The 22,491-nt window shown below is 42.4% G+C and overlaps 2 long non-coding RNA genes across 2 annotated transcripts in view; both read right to left on the bottom strand.

Moving 5' to 3' along the window:
* LOC309346403 overlaps positions 1-22,491 on the bottom strand; it is a 308,888-nt gene that overhangs the window by 126,554 nt on the left and 159,843 nt on the right. The window lies entirely within an intron of this gene.
* Positions 15,121-21,986, bottom strand: LOC309346415. The gene is made up of 2 exons (XR_014158628.1): positions 21,423-21,986; positions 15,121-15,226 (listed from the first exon to the last, which is right to left on the bottom strand). It is a non-coding gene; the product is annotated as an uncharacterized lncRNA (long non-coding RNA).

The following is a 22,491-nucleotide window of genomic DNA, read 5'->3' as shown; positions in this document are numbered from 1 at the left end:
GACTTGACTATGCTACCACTCAGTGGATTTGTAACTGGCTGTCTGACCGAACCCAAAGGGTGCTCATCAATGGTTCCTCTTCATCCTGGAGAAGAGTGACTAGTGGGGTGCCACAGGGTTCTGTCTTGGGCCCGGTCTTATTCATTATTTTTTTTAAATTAATTTTTATTAAAGTTTCCACAAAATTTTTATCAACACAAACAAAACATAAATACATAACAATAAAAACATAAAACACATATAATTTTGAATCTTAATTTCTTAAACCTTACTTTCCCGACTTCCTCATACCTCCCCTTCCTGCATTCTCATGTCTATAATTATTTAGCAAATCCCTCCCTTATTTCAACCTAATTTTAATAACACTCATTTTCTTTTAACATATCCATTACCGCTGTTAACCCCTATTTTTCTCATCCAACATCAACCTAACATTCACTAATTTTTGCATGTTTCTTTAGATAGTCCTTAAATTTTTTCCAATCCTCTTCTGCCGTCTCTCTTCCCTGGTCTCGGATTCTGCTCGTCATCTCTGCCAAACTCATATAGTCTATCACCTTCATCTGCCATTCTTCCACGGTGGGTATCTCTTGTGTCTTCCAGTACTTCGCGATGAGTATTCTTGCTGCTGTTGTGACATACATAAAAAATGTTCTATCTTTCTTTAACACCAATTGGCCGACTATGCCCAGGAGAAAGGCCTCTGGTTTCTTGGGGAAAGTGTACTTAAGTACCTTTTTCAGTTCATTATAGATCGTTTCCCAGAAAGCCTTAATCCTTGGGCACGTCCACCAAAGATGAAAGAATGTTCCTTCAGTTTCTTTACATTTCCAACATTTCTTATCAGGCAGGTGATAAATTTTAGCAAGCTTGACTGGGGTCATGTACCATCTATAAATCATTTTCATAATATTCTCTCTTAAGGCATTACATGCCGTAAACTTCATACCAGTGGTCCACAACTTTTCCCAGTCAGCAAACATAATGTCATGACCAATATCCTGTGCCCACTTAATCATTGCAGATTTAACCGTTTCATCTTGTGTGTTCCATTTCAACAGCAAATTGTACATTCTTGAGAAATTTTTAGTACTTGGCTCTAACAGTTCAGTTTCTAATTTTGATTTTTCCACCTGGAAGCCGATTTTCCTGTCTATTTTAAAAACTTCCATTATCTGGTAATAATGAAGCCAATCTCTTACTTTCTCTTTTATCATCTCAAAACTTTTCAATTTCAATCTGTCCCCCTCTTGCTCCAAAATTTCCCAATATTTCGGCCAGTTAACCTCCATGTTAAGTTTTTTAACGGCTTTTGCCTCCATTGGCGACAACCACCTCGGAGTTTTACTTTCCAACAAATCTTTATATCTACTCCAGACATTATATAATGCTTTCCTAACAATATGGTTTTTGAAACCCTTGTGAGCTTTAACCTTGTCATACCACAAATATGCATGCCACCCAAAAAAGTTATTGAAACCTTCTAAGTCCAAGATATCAGTATTCTCAAGAAGTAGCCAGTCTTTCATCCAGCAGAAAGCTGCTGATTCATAGTACAATTTAAGGTCTGGCAGGGCAAATCCGCCCCTTTCTTTCGCATCAGTTAGTATCTTAAATTTTATTCTAGGCTTCTTGCCCTGCCAGACAAATTTAGAGATATCTTTCTGCCACTTCTTGAAACAATCCATCTTATCCAATATTTGTAATGTTTGGAACAAAAACAACATTCTAGGCAATACATTCATTTTTATGACTGCAATTCGACCCAACAAGGAAAGCTTCATCTTTGACCAAATTTCTAAATCTTTTTTTACTTCCATCCAAGTTTTCTCATAATTATCTTTAAATAAATTCAAATTTTTAGATGTCATATTTATCCCCAAATATTTCACTTTCTTAACCACAGTTAACCGTGTCTCATTCTGAAACCTTTCTTTTTCTAATATTGTTAAATTTTTCTCCAAAACCTTCGTTTTACACTTATTCAATTTAAATCCTGCCACTTGACCAAATTCTTGAATTAATTCTAAAACTCTTTTAGTACTGGATTCAGGCTCTTGTAATGTAAGTACTAAATCATCTGCAAATGCTCTCAATTTATATTGTTTCGCTCCAACCTGTATTCCTTTGACCAACTGGTCCTTTCTAATCATATTCAGCAAAACCTCCAGGACCGATATAAAAAGTAATGGAGAGATTGGGCAACCCTGACGTGTCCCTTTTTCTATAATAAATTCTTCTGTAACCACATTATTTACAATTAATTTTGCTTTTTGTTCAGAATATATCGCACCTATACCGTTTTCAAACCCTTGGCCTACCCCCATCCCCCGGAGATTCTTCATCATAAAACTCCAAGAAATATTGTCAAAGGCTTTCTCGGCGTCCACAAATATCAGAACTGCTTTCGTGTTAATGTTCACTTCCAACTGTTCCAAAATGTCAATTAAGTTCCTTACATTGTCTGATAAATGTCTTCTTGGGAGAAAGCCTGCTTGATCCCTATGGATCTCCTCCATCAAAACTGATTTCAACCTTTTTGCTAAAATGTCAGCAAAAATTTTGTAATCCACATTTAATAAAGAAATAGGGCGGTAGTTTTTAAGTTGAGTCTTTTCTGTCTCAGTCTTCGGTATAAGTGTGATAAAGGCCTCTTTCCACGTATCTGGTGCCTTCTTTCCCTCCAATATTTCATTGCAAACTTCTTTCAAAGGCTGTATCAACCACTCTTTCAACGCCTTATAGTATTTAGAAGTCAGTCCGTCCAGTCCTGGAGATTTGCCCAATGGCATCTTTTGGATGGCACCTTCTATTTCTTGCTCTGTTATTTTCTGATTCAGAGTTCTTTTACTTTCCTGTGAGATCTTTCTCAACCCATTTTTCTCCAAAAACTGTTCTATGTCGATATCTTTCTGAGGCCCTTGTGTATAAAGTTGTCTAAAATATCTCTGGAAGCAGTCTGTAATTTCTGTTGGTTTATAGATGTTCTTTCCATCCACTTCTAAACTTGTAACAGTATTCAGTTTTTGTCTCTTTTTTATTTGCCAAGCCAGCAGTTTACCACATTTATCAGCTGATTCAAAAGTCTTTTGTCTCATTTGCTTAATTTTCCATTCTATTTCTTGATTCATCAGCTCCATATATTGTGTCTGGTATAATTTAATTTCTTTCAAGATGTCCTGAGATTTTGGATTTGATCTCAATTTTCTTTCCCCCTCTTTTATCTTTTCCAAAAAAAATTCTTTCTTATTGTTCTGGCTTTTCTTTTCAATTGCATTCTGTTGTATCAAAAATCCTCTCATCACTGCTTTACTTCCGTCCCAGATTATTCTTTTTTTGACCTTAGTCCTCATATTAATTTCAAAATAGTCTTTTAGAGTTTTCTGGGCCTTTTTACAAACTTCTTCATCTCTAAATAAGGTGTCATTCATCCTCCATCTGAAGGTACCAGTTGTTGTAAACTCCATCACCATCTTCACCGCATTGTGGTCGGAGCATGTTTTGGGGCAGATTTCAACTTTTTTTATCCTAGGTGCCATTCCTCCAGTAATCCAAATTTGATCAATTCTAGTTCATGTCATTTTGGCTTCAGAATAAAAGGTTCCCTCTCTCTCAAGTGGGTGTTTTATTCTCCAAATATCAACCAAGTCCATATTGTCTGTCATTTCAAAAAAGATTTTTGGTAGTCTTCCATCTTTAGTGACTACCTGTCTTTGGGATTTGTCCATATTAGTTGATACTACTCCATTCATATCTCCCATCAATATTAAATTTATGTCCATATAGTCCATCAATGTCTCATGCAGCTTCTTAAAAAATTCCGCATTCCCCTCATTTGGTGCATAAATTCCCACAATCAGGAATTTCTCTCCTTGAACTTGAATTTCGATTGCCAAATATCTTCCATGTTCATCTTTAAAAATTAATTTCGGTTGCAGTTTTTCCTTTGCATATATCACCACTCCTCTTTTTTTAACTTTGTCTGATGAAATAAATTCTTGTCCCAATCTTCTATTAATAAGTAATTTCCTATGTGACCTCGTCACATGAGTCTCTTGTAAACAAATCAAGTCCAATTGCTCTTTTTTTAATATATGAAAAACGCTCTTTCTCTTTCGGGGGATGTTTAGACCGTTACAATTCCAACTTAAAAGTTGCAGAGCCATGGTCAATCTATTTATCTTCTCCTCCTACTGCTCTGAGTAGTTCTTCTTCTTCTGTCGATGGTTTCAGTCTGTGTAATAAGTTGTCTTTGTCCAAAGTTCCTCCTCCTGATTGATCTTGTCCTGATTCCGCCCCTGGGCCCGGTCTTATTCAACATCTTTATCAACAACTTGGATGATGGACTCAAGGGCATCCTGATCAAATTTGCAGATGACACCAAACTGGGAGGGGTGGCTAACACGCCAGAGGGGATCACACTTCAAAACAATCTTGACAGATTAGAGAACTGGGCCAAAACAAACAAGATGAATTTTAACAGGGAGAAATGTAAAGTATTGCACTTGGGCAAAAAAAATGAGAGGCACAAATACAAGATGGGTGACACCTGGCTTGAGAGCAGTACATGTGAAAAGGATCTAGGAGTCTTGGTTGACCACAAACTTGACATGAGCCAACAGTGTGATGCGGCAGCTAAAAAAGCCAATGCAATTCTGGGCTGCATCATTAGGAGTATTGCATCTAGATCAAGGGAAGTAATAGTGCCACTGTATTCTGCTCTGGTCAGACCTCACCTGGAGTACTGTGTCCAGTTCTGGGCACCACAGTTCAAGAAGGACACTGACAAACTGGAACGTGTCCAGAGGAGGGCAACCAAAATGGTCAAAGGCCTGGAAATGATGCCTTATGAGGAACGGCTAAGGGAGCTGGGCATGTTTAGCCTGGAGAAGAGGAGGTTAAGGGGTGATATGATAGCCATGTTCAAATATATAAAAGGATGTCACATAGAGGAGGGAGAAAGGTTGTTTTCTGCTGCTCCAGAGAAGCGGACACGGAGCAATGGTTCCAAACTACAAGAAAGAAGATTCCACCTAAACATTAGGAAGAACTTCCTGACAGTAAGAGCTGTTCGACAGTGGAATTTGCTGCCAAGGAGTGTGGTGGAGTCTCTTGCTCATAATGAAAAAACCTGAGATGTCTGTAAGAAGCTGGGGAGGTGGGCAAGGGGGCTTGGCTTAGCTCAGGCAATGGACTGTTGGATGGCTTAGAATCATAGAATCATAGAATCATAGAGTTGGAAGAGACCACAAGGGCCATCGAGTCCAACCCCCTGCCAAGCAGGAAACACCATCAGAGCACTCCTGACATATGGTTGTCAAGCCTCTGCTTAAAGACCTCCAAAGAAGGAGACTCCACCACACTCCTTGGCAGCAAATTCCACTGTCGAACAGCTCCCAAGACTGCTGTTTTTATTCCAGAACATCCCAGTGATTAGAGGTACGACAATGTTAAAAGATTGGCAGAAAACCCTTTCCAGATTTATTTGGCAGGGTAAAAGAGCAAGAATTAAATTCAAATTACTTACAGATCGAAGAGATAGAGGAGGGTTCGCTGTCCCAAACTTGAAACTATATTATGAGGCCTCGTGCCTATGTTGGATCAAAGAATGGATCGTCTTGAAAAACACAGATTTGTTAGATTTAGAGGGATTTAACACCAGATTTGGTTGGCACGAATATCTGTAGCACAATAAAGAGAGGGTACACAAAGGCTTCGCTAACCATATCATCAGAGGAGCGTTGCTTGAGGTATGGGACAGAAATAAAAGACTTATAGAAAAAGATACCCCCTGGTGGCTATCACCAATTGACATTTTAACAATCAAAAAACTAAACATGGAAAGTGAAAGATGGACTTATGAAGACCTCCTGGTAAGATCAGATAAAGGATGGAAAATCAGAACATATGAAGACTTAAAGGATAAATTGGCAGGATGGCTACAATTTCACCAAATTGATGCCTTATGAAACGAACATAAAAAAACAGGGATGAATGAGAAAAAGTCCAGATACCAGGTGGAAATATTGGAAGGTAACGCCAAACTCTTATCCAAAATGTATAACCAATTATTAGATTGGGATACGAAGGACGAAGAGATAAAGGAAGTTATGGTCAAATGGGCTATAGATCTTGGATACAATCTAGAATATGACAGGTGGGTGAAACTTTGGAACAAGGACATGAAATTCAAGGCATGTGTTGGACTCCGAGTAAATATGGAAAAAATGATGTACCGATGGTACATCACCCCTGTGAAATTGGAAAAAATGTATAAGACTGGAGACAAGACATGCTGGAAATGCAAAACTAAAGAGGGTAACTTCCACCATATGTGGTGGACTTGTGAAGAAGTTAAAAGGTTTTGGGGAATTATTTATGATGAATTTAAAAAAATATTGAAATATACCTTCCCCAAAAAACCCGAAGCCTTCCTCCTGGGAATGGTCGGAGATGAGATCAAGAAGGAAGACCAAACAATGTTCCAATACGCAACGGTAGCCACCAGGATATTGTTAGCGCAAAATTGGAAAACACCTAATATCCCAACTGTTAGAGAATGGCAAATTAAAGTATGCGAATATATAGAATTAGCCAAGTTGACACAAAAAATCAGGCATCAAAAAAGTGTAAAATTTATTAACGATTGGAACAAATTCATAACATACGTAGAAGCAAATTTAGGAAATATTAAAATCACAGTAGGTCTAACTTAAAGCCTGCGATGTGCTGATGTTGTAAAATTGCACTGCAGAAAGATATTGTGGTTATATAGCCCAAAACCGAGATGGAGGGAAGTCAATCATTGTTATGTCATGAATTGATGTTGGTTTGTTTTGCGTTTGTCTTTTCTTGCTGTATGTGCTGTGCTGTTTTGTTTTGTTTTCTCTCTCTCTCTCTCTTTTTTTCTTTTTGACCGTTTGTATGTTTTTGGTTTATTTACTTTTTATGGTTTTGTTTTAAAAAGAACTCAATAAAAAGATTTTTAAAAAAAGAAAAAAAAGAAACATACCAAACACCTCCACAATCCCCACACCATGATGAGAATCTCTTTGAAGTCCGAGCTTGTACACCAGAGACTATACAATTCTGCAGGTTGTTTCTTAGGCTTCTTCGGTCCAGACCATTTCTGTTTATTGTCCAAATCTAATCATTTCTTCAAATAGATATTCCCGGCTATGAGAATGACATTGGAGAGGGCCAGCCGCCCCGTGCTCTACGACCCAGTGTCCTGCCGCTTGCACCTTGATGCAAGTCGGCAATCCTGGACAATCTGCGGGTCTACAAGACAGTCCTCCCCCATCCTGGGGAGGCTGCCAGGGCTTTTTGTTGTTGTTTAGTCGTTTAGTTGTGTCCGACTCTTCGTGACCCCATGGAGCAGAGCACGCCAGGCACTCCTGTCTTCCACTGCCTCCCGCAGTTTAGTCAAACTCATGCTGGTAGCTTCAAGAACACTATCCAACCATCTTGTCCTCTGTCGTCCCCTTCTCCTTGTGCCCTCCATCTTTCCCAACATCAGGGTCTTTTCCAGGGAGTCTTCTCTTCTCATGAGGTGGCCAAAGTATTGGAGCCTCAGCTTCAGGATCTGTCCTTCCAGTGAGCACTCAGGGCTGATTTCCTTAAGAATGGAAAGGTTTGATCTTCTTGCAGTCCATGGGACTCTCAAGAGTCTCCTCCAGCACCATAATTCAAAAGCATCATTTCTTCGGTGATCAGCCTTCTTTATGGTCCAGCTCTCACTTCCATACATCACTACTGGGAAAACCATAGCTTTAACTATACGGACCTATGTTGGCAAGGTGATGTCTCTACTTTTTAAGATGCTGTCTAGGTTTGTCATTGCTTTCCTCCCAAGAAGCAGGCGTCTTTTAATTTCGTGGCTGCTGTCACCATCTGCAGTGATCATAGAGCCCAAGAAAGTAAAATCTCTCACTGCTTCCATTTCTTCCCCTTCTATTTGCCAGGAGGTGATGGGACCAGTGGCCATGATCTTCCTTTTTTTGATGTTGAGCTTCAAACCATATTTTGCGCTCTCCTCTTTCACCCTCATTAAAAGGTTCTTTAATTCCTCCTCACTTTTTGCCATCAATGTTGTGTCATCTGCATATCTGAGGTTGTTGATATTTCTTCCGGCAATCTTAATTCCGGCTAGGGATTCATCCAGCCCAGCCTTTTGCATGATAAATTCTGCATATAAGTTAAATAAGCAGGGAGACAATATACAGCCTTGTTGTACTCCTTTCCCAATTTTGAACCAATCAGTTGTTCCATATCCAGTTCTAACTGTAGCTTCTTGTCCCACATACAGATTTCTCAGGAGACAGATGAGGTGATCAGGCACTCCCATTACTTTAAGAACTTGCCATATTTTGCTGTGGTCGACACAGTCAAAAGCTTTTGCATAGTCAATGAAGCAGAAGTAGATGTCTTTCTGGAACTCTCTAGCTTTCTCCATAATCCAGCGCATGTTTGCAATTTGGTCTCTGGTTCCTCTGCCTCTTCTACATCCAGCTCGCACTTCTGGGAGTTCTCGGTCCACATACTGCTTGAGCCTACCTTGTAGAATTTTAAGCATAACCTTGCTAGCGTCTGAAATGAGTGCAATTGTGCAGTTGGAGCATTATTTGGCACTGCCCTTCTTTGGGATTGGGATGTAGACTGATCTTCTCCAATCCTCTGGCCACTGCTGAGTTTTCCAAACTTGCTGGCATATTGAGTGTAGCACCTTAACAGCATCATCTTTTAAAATTTTAAATAGTTCAGCTGGAATACCATCACTTCCACTGGCCTTGTTATTTGCAGTGCTTTCTAAGGCCCATTTGACTTCACTCTCCAGGATGTCTGGCTCAAGGTCAGCAACCACACTACCTGGGATGTACGAGCCATCCATATCTTTCTGGTATAATTCTTCTGTGTATTCTTGCCACCTCTTCTTGATGCCTTCTGCTTCTGTTAGGTGCTTGCCACTTTTGTCCTTTATTATGGTAATCTTTGTATGAAATGTTCCTTTCATATCTCCAATTTTCTTGAACAGTTCTCTGGTTCTTCCCATTCTGTTGTTTTCCTCTATTTCTTTGCATTGCTTGTTGAAGAAGGCCTTCTTGTCTCTCCTTGCTAGGGCTAATTACCCCCATATCAGCCCTGAATTACCGGGACGGCTGGGGTCCAGTCGTATGGGAGTCAACCATTTCCCGCCACCGGAAACAGGAAGTCCCGGACATTATGTTTATTTTAATGAACTGAATAGAGTGAAAGATTATGAGTCATGGGGGCATGGAGAGTGTATGTATTAACAGCGCTTGGTTTATTTTTTTAGTTGCTATTTTGTTAAAGTTGTTAATACTGTTTTATAGATTATAAATGCTTTGTTAATCATATACAGTGGTACCCCTGTTCCGGAGCCCCGTTCGCATCCAGAAGCAAACGTAACTAGCGACGGCAAGTCTGCACACACACGCGTCGCTTTTCGCCACTTCTGCGCATGCGTGTGACGTCATTTTGAGCGCCTGCACATGCGCGAGCAGCGAAACCCGGAAGTAACGCGCTCCGTTACTTCCGGGTTGCCGCGGAGCGCAACTCAACATGAAGCATATTCAACCCGAGGTATGACCGTAATATGACTTTTGCTGTAATTGTAAAGTTTAGCATATTTTTGTTGCTGCTTTGTTAATACAGTGTTACCTTGGGTTACAAACACTTTGGGTTACAAACTCCGCTAACCCGGAAGTAGTACTGTCAGGGGCTCAGGAGCAGAGGCACAGGGGAGAGAGGAAACGGAGAGCGAAGGGGAAGAATCTGAGGGCAGCGTAGGGGAGTATGACAGTGGCCCGAGAGATTCCATGAGTTTCTCCAGCGATTCAGAAGATTCCCAGAGGGGGGCACCGATGGCCAGGGCAAGGGGGGTCCCAGGGGGGACGCACCAGAAGCAAGGGGCCAGCGGGGACTCCCAAAGCAGCAGCGGAAGATCAGGACCAGTTCCCCCGCCAGAGCGTAGTGGGGGGGAAGATGCCCATGTATCAGGGCCAGCGTCTCCTCCAGTAGGGAGAGAAGATGAGTCAGGGCTGACCACGCCTCTATCAGAGAGTGAGAGAACGGAGGGGAAGTCAGGTCCAGCTAGCCCCCCCAAAGAGGGAAGCAGTGACAAGAGCAGTGTAACGGTCAGGAGAAAGGTTGCCGGCTGGGCGCGCGCGCCAAGTTCAAATGTACAGGCGCGCGGGACGGCAGAAAACCTGGATTGGGAACCAGGTCCTAAAGCCCGCCGGAGGCAGGGGGAAGACTCAGGGGACTCAGCGTCAGAAGAGTCTAGAAAGGGCAAGACCCCAGTGGACAGGCGGACCCAGAGGAGGAAAGAGCAAAGGAAGAGGTGGAGCAAGGCTAGAGTCTTAAACTGGTGTCTGGGGGGAGGAGATTCAGACGGAGCTTCAGCGGTCTAGAGTTCAAGACGTAGAGCTGCGCGCCGCGGCTTTGAAATCGAAACTGAACTTCAATAAAGACTTTTGTATATAACAAGAACTGGCGTTGGTCCTTTGTGAGCTGGGACCTCGGGCAGCTCTGACAGTAAGCTCCGTCTCAATAAAAATTTAACCCTCGCAGCGTGAGTAGGCGCAGCGAGGGGCAAAACTTGGTGTTTTGCGAGCTCACGAAGATCGGCAAAGATGACTACAGAGGACAAGGTGAAAGAGCTGACAGAAGCAGTTTCGACGCTTTACGCAGAAGTAGCAGCATCCAAAAAGAGAGAGGAAGAAGCAGTAGCGCTCTGCCGAGATCTGCAGACCAGGTGGGAACGTTTGGGCAAAGAGGGACTGCCGGGACCCAAGCCAGAGGGAGTTGGCCTCGGGAAGGGGGGGGGCAGCATCGTATCCCACTTTGACGGGAATCTGCAGCAGTAGCCTAACTTCAGAGCAGACATAGTTTTCGCGCTCAATTTCCTTTGGAAAGACTTTAGAGACGAGGAGGAGAAAGTAGGCTTCATAATAACTCATCTGCATGGGGAAGCTAAATCGTGGCTGCGCAATTTATGGCGTGAAAATGACCCTTCCCTCAAAGATTCAACAGCTTTAATCAAGGCTATGGACAATTGTTTTAAATCAACGGTTGATGTGGATGTGGCCAGGAGGGAAATGCATGGGCTGAAGCAGGGCAAAGCCACTGTGAGACAATATCACTCCCGCTTTTTTGCGTTAGTAAATGTGCTGGGCTGGGAGAAGGACTCTGCTGCCGTCCGGGATCTGTTCTGGGAGGGGCTGAATGGGGCTGTGAAAGATGAACTAGCGAGAGGGGAAAGACCCAACAGCAGCACAGAAGTCGTACAAAGAGTGCTGGTGATAGGGGTGCGTCTGGAAGAACGCCCTTGGAGCAGGGATGAGGGACGTATGGCACGCACACCAGTCAGAACAACTCCCTTCCTACCCAGAGAGACAACGCGCGCGCAATCCACACCTCCAGTGGGGGGGGGGGAGAAGAGCCGATGGAGATAGGTGGTGCCAGGGTTCAGACAGCAACCAGAGCCCAAACACCAGGAGCAGTCAAGGCGAAGGCTCCTAGAGGGAGCAGGAAGTGTTATATCTGCGACAGTGGACAGCACATGGCCAAAGAGTGTCCCCAGAGGCTCCAGAGGCACACTGCAGCCTCAGCAACAGTAAAGGGAGCAGTTCAGCAGGGGGAACAGCTGCAGGGAAACGACGAAGCCTGGCTGGAGGCAGAGGCACTGGGGCCCAGCCAGGCGAGTCAGTGAAGCAGCCCCCAGATATTTTACAGCCCACAGACCCCCTCCCGCCCAAACCAGTGGTGCAACTCACCGCATCGCTCCAGCTGCCCAATGGACTCACCATGGAAGTCCCTATTACCATTGACTGTGGTAGTAATGCAGACTTTGTAGGAGTGGATTTCATCAAGCAACATCGCATAGCGCTCCTGCCAGCCACGATGCCCCTAAACGTCGTCACGGTCGATGGCAGAGAGCTACTGGGAGGACAGGTGGTACAGCAAACACCGCCAATGGTAATGCAAATTGGAAATCACCGCGAAGTCATCAGCTTCAACGTCACCCACCTGTCGGACACGCCCATAGTGTTGGGCATGAGCTGGCTGGACAGGCACAGCCCGGCATTAGCATGGTACCAGCGTCAATTGACCTTCTGCTCCTCCTACTGCGCAGAACACTGCATCCTGACTAGCCAGGAAGATGAGGGGCAAGAGGATGAACCACAGCTCCACTTAGGCATGCTACAAGCGGTACCCAACAAGTACAAGGCGTTTTTGGAGGTCTTCTGCGAGAAGGAAGCGGACAAGCTGCCTCCCCACAGGCCCTACGACTGCAAGATTGACCTCCTGCCGGGGGCGACGCTGCCGACTGGGAAACTGTATTTCATGTCTGAAGACGAACTGCAAGAACTCAGGGAGTTCATAGATCACAACTTGAAGCGAGGATTCATCCAAGAATCCAAAGCAGTGGGGGGCAGTCCCGCGTTTTTCCCGCGTGGACAGGAGCAAAGGAAGAGGTGGAGCAAGGCTAGAGTCTTAAACTGGTGTCTGGGGGGAGGAGATTCAGACGGAGCTTCAGCGGTCTAGAGTTCAAGACGTAGAGCTGCGTGCCGCTGCTTTAAAATCGAAACTGAACTTCAATAAAGACTTTTGTATATAACAAGAACTGGCGTTGGTCCTTTGTGAGCTGGGACCTCGGGCAGCTCTGACAAGTACCTTGGGTTGAGAACTTTGCCCCAGGATGAGAATGGACATTGCGTGCCAGTGGGCGGCAGCAGCGGGAGGCCCCATTAGCGAAAGCCTGCCTCAGGTACCACTGTAGTGTTTTCTAGGCTGTAATTGTTTTTACTGATGATTTGTTAGGCTGAAAGAGCTGCTCAGTGCCCCCATGCTGGGTCTGAATAGAAAACGCTCTGAAAACTTGGGGAACGTGCAGCCGAGACCTCCTACAAACCCAAACGAGCAGCAATCTTATGTCCTTCAGAAATGTTACTAAAAATACCCTAACTGCATGGACAAGAGTCAATGTGAAAGCTGTGCAAACATCCTTTCTTCTCTTCTCTCCACTCTGTGAGAGTTGACAACTTCCAGGTGCACACAGGACTCCGCATTCTCAGTGAGGCCAGCTTGAGAGAAGAGAACATGCTGTGGCTGGGTTGCAGTTTACTGCTGGCGGCTCTTGCAGATACAATCCCCCCCCCAAAAAAAATCTGGACAGTTTATCTGCCCAAGAATAGACATGAAATGTTGGGTGAGGATGAACAAAACTGCAGTACAGAAGCTGGAATGCAAATCCACGGCCATCAATCCAGAAGAGGGCTAAGATTTCAGTGTGCAAGTAGAGGTGTCCTGGCAACAGAGGAGGGGAAGGAGAACCAGGCAGTTAAGCCAGGAAACAGAAATACAAGAGGGCTATCTCCATTATCAGTCATACTCAGATTTAACCCACTGATATTAATGGGCATGCCTAACTTAAGTCCACTGATTTCGGTGGGACTATTCTGAGTATTACTTAGTTGGATACAACCAAAAAACCCATTCTCTACACTGACCATTCAGACTATTCACCCAGTCCCACTTTATTAAAAAAGCTCAGTGGTGTTAGACTTACCATAGCAGCATTTGGTCAATCTGTGCTGTCCATCACTGAATTTGTTCTGTAACAGTGTGTGAAACTGACATATCCCAAAGCAACTTGGTCCCAAAGTACCATGAGACCCCAAAGTACTTACTTTCCAACGTGACCACCAAGATCTGTTGATGGGGCACTTCTGCTGGTCTCCTCACCCCAATGAACCCTGAGGTTTAGCTGGACATCATTAGGGATTGAGCCTTTGGTGTGGCAGCCACTGCCCTGTGGAACTCCCTGCCACCAAGAGCCATCCCTCCCTTCAGATATCTTTTGAAAACTTTAATGTTTAGAGAATCCTTTGTAACATGAATCTTCTTTCATAGTATTGTAGAGTTGGAAGGGACCCCTAGGGTCATCTAGTTCAATCCCCTGCAATGCAGGAATCTCAACTCTGTTAACTAATTAGTATTTATTGGCATTTTAATGATGTTTTCATGCTGATTTTATTCTCATATATAATAATACACTTATACAGTACTGTCAGGGGCTCAGGAGCAGAGGCACAGGGGAGAGAGGAAACGGAGAGCGAAGGGGAAGAATCTGAGGGCAGCGTAGGGGAGTATGACAGTGGCCCGAGAGATTCCATGAGCTTCTCCAGCGATTCAGAAGATTTCCAGAGGGGGGCGCCGATGGCCAGGGCAAGGGGGGTCCCAGGGGGGACGCACCAGAAGCAAGGGGCCAGCGGGGACTCCCAAAGCAGCAGCGGAAGATCAGGACCAGTTCCCCCACCAGAGCGTAGTGGGGGGGAAGAGTCCCATGTATCAGGGCCAGCGTCTCCTCCAGTAGGGAGAGAAGATGAGTCAGGGCTGACCACGCCTCTATCAGAGAGTGAGGGAACGGAGGGGAAGTCAGGTCCAGCTAGCCCCCCCGAAGAGGGAAGCAGTGACAGGAGCAGTGTAACGGTCAGGAGAAAGGTTGCCGGCTGGGCGCGAGCGCCAAGTTCAAATGTACAGGCGCGCGGGACGGCAGAAAACCCGGATTGGGAACCAGGTCCTAAAGCCCACCGGAGGCAGGGGGAAGACTCAGGGGACTCAGCGTCAGAAGAGTCTAGAAAGGGCAAGACCCCAGTGGACAGGCGGACCCAGAGGAGGAAAGAGCAAAGGAAGAGGTGGAGCAAGGCCAGAGTCTTAAACTGGTGTCTGGGGGGAGGAGATTCAGACGGAGCTTCAGCGGTCTAGAGTTCAAGACGTAGAGCTGCACGCCGCGGCTTTGGAATCGAAACTGAACTTCAATAAAGACTTTTGTATATAACAAGAACTGGCGTTGGTCCTTTGTGAGCTGGGACCTCGGGCAGCTCTGACAAGTACATATATATGTGCAGGTTGTAAGAAAATAAATTAACAGCTCATATCAGAATAATCAAATGCAGTCAATTATTTGGGCTGATTGTACAAAGAGGAAATGTCACTATTACATGGGGCAAACCAGCAGTGTACTATATAGTTACTTGTTATAGATACTGTTTTGGAATAGTCTACAATAATACATTATGATCTTTCCTGTAGTTTAAAACTGTGGCTTTTATTTTAGCAGTATGAGTGATGGTATGTAGAACTCTGGCAGAAATTAATCAGGAACAGTTGCCAGCCACACTTACTTGCAATATGAGGACTTCCGGAGGCGGCGCGAACGGCAATGGCTGCCCTCTTCTAACTGCGAAGGGGGAGCTCCGTGGAAACGGGTCGTCTGCTACGGCGAAGCGGAGACCCTTCTTGAAAAACCACAGGCAGCAGAAGCCTGTGGCCGTGGGACTCAGCGGGCACCTTCAGCGCTCCCCGAAACTGGAAAGGAACCCCGTAAGGGGCTCCAGAAAGTGACGGGGCTGGCGCAGTGCTGAGAGTCGATCGCTCTTTCCGTGGAGTGAAGCCGCGAAGCTGTTGTCGGTGAGCGCTGACCTTTTTCTTGGGACAATTCGGCTAAGAAACGACTACCGTGAGTAGGTGAGGTTTAAGAAATTTGGACTTTTGAAAAATAAGCTTAATCTGGACACTGAAACAGGAGATGCAACCAGGAAGTCCGTCTCCCGTCATTCAAAGTAATGACGTTTAATTTGCTCTTGCTCTGAACTACGCTTCAAAAGATTGCTATCTGAACATCAGACATAGAACTTCACCTTATTTTAAGGTGGAAGAGGAAGAATTTGGCTTTCCCTCTTCTTGTGCGGATTTATAAAAATTTATTGAACTCCTGGAGACCGGGCTGCCAGACTATTAGAGGTGTCAGGCTGCAGGAACTGTCATATTGCAACTCGCACTTTTTGGAGACATTGTAACTTTCTATGATTAACTCTGCAAATTAAAGGATCTGTAAGGCTTTCTGGACATTTGCAACTGTTATAAATTTGAAGGGACATTTTGTAATTTGAAAAGACTTTGAAAAGACTTTATAAGCTGTGACTTTTGAGATAAACATTGTGTCCCTCTAGTGGAAGACTGAAGTTGTGTAACTACTGGGGTTTTTTTTCCATCTTTGGACTTGGGGATTTCCATGGGAATTGCAAACCGTGAGACTGACCTTGGCACATAGACAGCAGTGGAATGAGAGGGAGGACAAGATCAAGCAAAGCCAAAACACAACAGCCTAGCATAATCTCACAGCTGCGCAGATCATCTGTTCCCACTATTCCTGTGGCACAAGAGGAAGATTTAGAGCAAATAAGGCCTGAAGGAATGGCCACAGGAGGAGACTTTACTACAGTGTTAGATAAAATTTTTGAAAAATTAGATGGCCTGAGCAAGCAAGTGACTGAACAATCATCTAAACTTGACCAAAACACAGCCAATAATTTGGTCAATAATTTGACCCAGCAAGTTAGGTCAAATGCAGAATCTATTGGGAAACTATTGGAAGCTACTACATTAAATCGCAAAACAGCTGAGGAGGCCAAACAGAAAGTAGAGGCCGTGCAAGAGGAAATCAAACCTATGCGCAAACAGATTGGCGAACACCAGGCATATCTCTCTATGACAGAACTAAAAACTAGGGAAAATAACTTGAGATTGAGGTCAGTTCCAGAACTTGAAAAGGAGGATTTAACTGAGTTTCTGACAAAAGAGTTTGCAGAATTTTGGCCTTTGGAAGAGGATAAAGACTTCAAAATCACAAGTGCATTCAGACTTGGAAAGGGAGGGAGGAAGGTCAGGTCAAGGGATTGCCTGATCTCCCTCAGAACGAAGGAAGAAAGAGACAAGATACTGGGTGCGCACTTTCAAAAGACTCTTGAGATTCAGGACTTTAGAGTGGAAATTTACAAGGACATTCCGAAACACCTTCTGGAGCTTAGATCTAACTACGGAGACTTGGTGAAACTACTGAGAAGCAACAGAATTATATTCAGATGGGAGTTCCCTCAGGGACTATCTTTTAACTTTAAGAGGGGAAAAAGTTAAAATCAGAACAGTTGAAGACAAGGAAAAATTTCTGAGTGACTACGGAGAAGACCTTCAGAAAGAGACTGAAAAAGAACTAGGAGCCCTCTTTACTTACACCCTTGGGTCTTGATGAGCCAGAGAAAGTGATACCACCATCAAAGGGAGAAGAACTTTTGGGAGTCGTAGGAGGAAAATAGACATATCTCAACATGTCTCTGCAACTATTAAGTTGGAACTTTCATGGTTGTAACTCCCCTGAAAAGAGGAGGAAGATCTTTCATATATTAAAAAAGGAACAATTAGACTTAATTTGCCTACAGGAAACGCACGTGATTAGGCTCCACAGGAAAGTTCTAATTAACAAAAGATTAGGTCAAGAATTTATCTCATCGGATAAAGTGAAGAAGAGAGGAGTTGTTATTTATGCAAAAGAAAGCCTATCACCAAAATTCCTCTTTAAAGACGAACAAGGAAGAATTGTGGCAATTGAAATTCAAATACCAAGAGAAAAATTCTTGATTTTAGGAATTTATGCACCAAATGAGGGGAAGCCAGAATTCTACAAAAAGTTGCATGAGATAATGCTGGACTATATGGATTATAATAACATCATTATGATGGGCGATATGAATGGGGTGGTATCTACAAATATGGATAAAGCACAAAGACAAAATATAACAAAAGATGGCAGGCTACCTAAAACTTTTTTTGATCTAACTGACAATATGGATTTGATTGATATCTGGAGAACGAAAAATCCCCTAGGGAGAGAAGGGACATTCTTCTCTGAAGCCAAAATGACCCGGACTAGGATTGACCAAATATGGATAACTAGAGGACTGGCACCAAAGACTAGAAAGGTGGAAATCTGCCCCAAAACCTGCTCCGACCATAATGCCGTGAAGATGGAAATGAAATTAACATTAACTGGTTCCTTCAGATGGAAGATGAATGACGCCTTACTAAGAGATCAAGAGATTGTTAAGAAGGCCCAAAAGACCTTGAGAGACTATTTTGAAGTGAATTTGAAAACTACAGTTGAAAAAAGAGTAATCTGGGATGCAAGTAAAGCGGTCATGAGGGGGTTTCTGATACAACAGAATGCAATAAAAAAGAGAACCCAAAATGAGAAAAAAGTTAAAATTTTGGAGAAAATAAAAGAAGGACAGAGAAAATTAAGATCGAAACCAAAGTCACAGGAGATTCTGAGGGAAATTAAATTATATCAAGTACAATATTTGAAACTGATAAATCAGGAAATTGAGTGGAAAATTAAACAAATGAGACAAAAGACTTTTGAATCAGCTAATAAATGTGGGAAACTGCTAGCGTGGCAGTTGAAAAAAAGACAAGCTGAACACGGTTACAAATCTTGAGGTTGAAGGGAGAAACATTCAGAATCCTGTGGAGATTAGAAAGTGCTTCCAGAGATACTTCAAACAACTTTATACCCAAGGGCCACAGAATGAGACCGAGATAGACCAATTTTTAAGAACTAATGAATTACAAAAAATATCTCAAGAAAATAAGACAATATTGAACTATAAAATAACAGAACAGGAGATTGAAGGTGCCATTCAAAACATGCAATTAGGCAAGTCTCCAGGACCCGACGGATTAACCTCCAAGTATTATAAGACTTTGAAAGACTATTTAATCCAACCATTAAAGGAGGTGTGCAATGAGATTCTGGAGGGAAAGAAGGCGCCGGAGTCGTGGAAAGAAGCTTTCATCACACTAATACCAAAATCTGAATCTGAAAAGAAACAACTCAAAAACTACCGTCCCATATCCCTTTTAAATGTGGATTACAAAATTTTTGCAGATATTTTAGCCAACAGACTAAAAAGAGTTTTAAATGAAGTGATACATAAAGATCAGGCAGGCTTTCTCCCAGGCAGACATCTCTCGGATAATACAAGGAACATTATTGACATTTTGGAGTTACTGCAAATGAACATTAATACAAAAGCAGTTTTAATCTTTATTGATTCGGAGAAGGCCTTTGATAATATTTCTTGGAATTTTATGAAGAAAAATCTTAAGGGAATGGGAGTGGGACGGGGGTTTGAAAATGGTATAGAAGCAATTTATTCAGAACAAAAAGCAAAATTGATAGTTAACAATGTGGTGTCAGAAGAGTTTAGAATAGAAAAAGGAACACGACAGGGCTGCCCTATCTCTCCATTGCTATTTATTTCGGTCCTGGAGGTGCTCTTGAACATGATTAGAAGGGACCGGCTGATTCAGGGAATTATGGTCGGAGCTAAACAATATAAACTTAAGGCTTTTGCAGATGACCTGGTTTTGACATTACAGGAGCCAGAATCTAGTACGAAAAGGGTGTTAGAATTGATTCAAGAATTTGGTCATGTGGCAGGATTTAAATTGAACAAGCAAAAAACTAAGGTTTTAGAGAAAAATCTGACAACAACGGAAAAAGAAAGGTTTCAGAAGGAGACAGATTTAACTGTGGTTAAGAAAGTGAAATACCTAGGGATTAACATGACGGCTAAAAATTTGAATTTATTTAAAGATAACTATGAGAAATGCTGGTCAGAAGTCAAAAAAGATCTAGAAATTTGGTCAAAATTGAAGCTTTCCTTGTTGGGTCGAATTGCAGCTATAAAGATGAATGTATTGCCAAAAATGCTGTTTTTGTTTCAAACTTTACAGATTGTGGACAAGATGGACTGTTTCAAGAGGTGGCAAAGAGACATTTCTAAATTTGTCTGGCAGGGCAAAAAGCCCAGAATAAAATTTAAAATATTGACTGATGCTAAAGAAAGAGGGGGGTTTGCCCTGCCAGACATGAGGTTGTATTATGAATCAGCAGCATTTTGCTGGTTGAAAGATTGGCTACTTCTTAGAACACTGACATTTTGGACTTGGAAGGGTTCAACAATACTTTTGGGTGGCATGCATATTTGTGGTATGACAAGGTAAAAGCTAATAGAGCATTCAAAAACCATATTGTCAGGAAAGCTGTGTTTAATGTCTGGACAAGATATAAAGACTTATTGGAAAACAAGACCCCAAGGTGGCTATCACCTATGGAGGCTAAGGCTCTGAAAAAACTCAATATGGAGGCCAAGTGGCCGAAATATTGGGAGATACTGGAACAAGATCGAGACACATTGAGATTACAGAGTTTTGAGAAACTAAAAGATAAAGTGCGAGATTGGCTACATTATCATCAAATAAGAGAAGCCTTTAATTTGGATAAAAAAATAGGCTTCCAGGTGGAAAAATCGAAATTAGAAACAGAATTGTTAGAACCTAAAACTAAGATACTTTCGAGAATGTACAGCTTGCTGTTAAAATGGAATACTCAGGATGAAACAGTCAAATCAGCTATGATTAAATGGGCACAGGACATTGGTCATAACATTATGTTTGCTGACTGGGAAAAGTTGTGGACCACTGATATGAAGTTTATGGCATGTAATGCCTTAAGAGAAAATATTATGAAAATGATCTATAGGTGGTACATGACCCCAGTCAAGCTTGCAAAAATTTATCACCTGCCTGATAATAAATGCTGGACATGTAAAGAAACTGAGGGAACATTCCTTCACCTTTGGTGAACTTGCCCAAAGGTTAAGGCTTTCTGGGAAATGATCTATAATGAACTAAAAACGGTATTCAAATATACCTTTCCTAAGAAACCAGAGGCCTTCCTTCTGGGCATTGTCGGCCAATTGGTGCCAAAGAAAGATAGAACATTCTTTATGTACGCAACAACTGCAGCAAGAATACTTATCGCAAAGTATTGGAAGACACAAGATTTGCCCACCTTGGAAGAATGGCAGATGCAAGTGATCGACTACATGGAATTGGCAGAACTGACTGGCAGAATCCGAGATCGGGGAGAAGAGTCGGTGGAAGAGGACTGGAAGAAGTTCAAAGAATACCTCCAAAAACACTGTAAAATGTTTGAATGTTAAAATGATGTTGGATATAAAGATAATATGGCATCAGTGACTTGGTAAAAAGAAATATGTAAAAATGATTTGGAAAAAAAGGGGTGAGACCAGAGTATTATTATGTCGTGACTAAACAAATGATATAAGGGACTAAGTTATAAATAACATGTGATAAATGGCTTAATAGGAAAGGAAAAGAAACCAAAGGCATAATAGGTTGAAATGTATAAATAGGGTACAAGATTGGAAAGAGGGTAGGAAATTGCTGAATTTGATTGTGTAAAGGGGAACACAGAAAAGGGAGATGTGAGGAAGTCAGGAAAGAGGGGTACAAAGATAGTAAGCAAGGAGTAATTTTTTCTCTGTTTTTTGTTGGTTTTGTTATTTTTGGTTTGTGCTATTTTTGATTGTCTTTTTCTCTGTTTTCTCTTTTCTTTTTTCTGATTGTGATATTTGTTTTATTATGAAAAACTTTAATAAATATCTATTAAAAAAAAAGCAATATGAGACCAATAATTCAAAGGATTCCTATGCAGGAAGATGGAGGTGGAAATCAGGATATGGTGGCAAAAAGTTGAGCCTTTGTTTACTAGCAGGAAGAGATTGCATGCAGCGCCCTCATCTAGCTACCGTAGTCTGGCTGACAGATGTCATGGGATAGGCTGGATACCATTTCCTGAGTTCACGAGGCCACATTGCATTTTAGCATGTTCCTAACCATTGAAAATGTCTTGATTTTTTCCTCTACCAATTATATATTGAGCTGTTGCAGCTGCTGAGAAGTTGGTTGGTAGTGCCAAGTGCCAACAAGATTCTGTGCCGTGGCAAGTCTCCCTCCAGTCAGTGCACCATGTCTGCAGTGGGGCCCTCATCAGCCAAGAATGGGTGTTGTCCTCAGCTCAGTGCAGCAGGAGGTGGGTATAAGCCTGCTTCACACCCTTTGCACACAATCTGTCTCCCACAGGGAATAAAGTCCATTCTCTGCTGTTGGCTGCTCTGTTCTCATTTGAAATAGGAGGACAACTTGTGCATTTGACTGCCTGCCTACAAGAATCCTTGAGGGTGAGCAAGGAATCTTTCATATTTTTTTTTTATAATATTTTATTTGGATTTTTCAAACTTAAATGCAAAAATAAAAAACAGTATAACATATATCATAACATCTTTTCATAACATCTTTGGACTCCCTCGCGCCTCCCGCTCCCATTTGCATCATTGCCAATTCTTGCCAGCAATTTATCATCTTGTTTACACTCTTATGTCAAATTCATTTAAATATAATCTATAAATTCTCCAAAAGGTTTATAATTTTTCCTCAAATTTACTTATCATCTTAATTCTCACTGATTTAGTGGTGCACAATTATTTATGATCTAGCATCCTTTCTTAGCATTCAACCAAATTACAGTATTTTTTTAAGTAAATCTTGAATTTCTTCCAGTCTTCTTCGACTCTCTCCTCTCCCAGGTCTCGGATTCTGCCAGTCATCTCGGCTAGTTCCATATAGTCCATCAGTTGCATCTGCCACTCTTCCAGTGTGGGTAGTTCTTGAGTCTTCCAATTTTTAGCGATGAGTACC

This window comes from Podarcis erhardii, assembly GCF_964252035.2.
Source record: "Podarcis erhardii genome assembly, chromosome: 7".
In the NCBI taxonomy this organism is placed as follows: Eukaryota; Metazoa; Chordata; class Lepidosauria; order Squamata; family Lacertidae; genus Podarcis; species Podarcis erhardii.
This window is presented reverse-complemented; position numbering and strand designations above follow the sequence as displayed.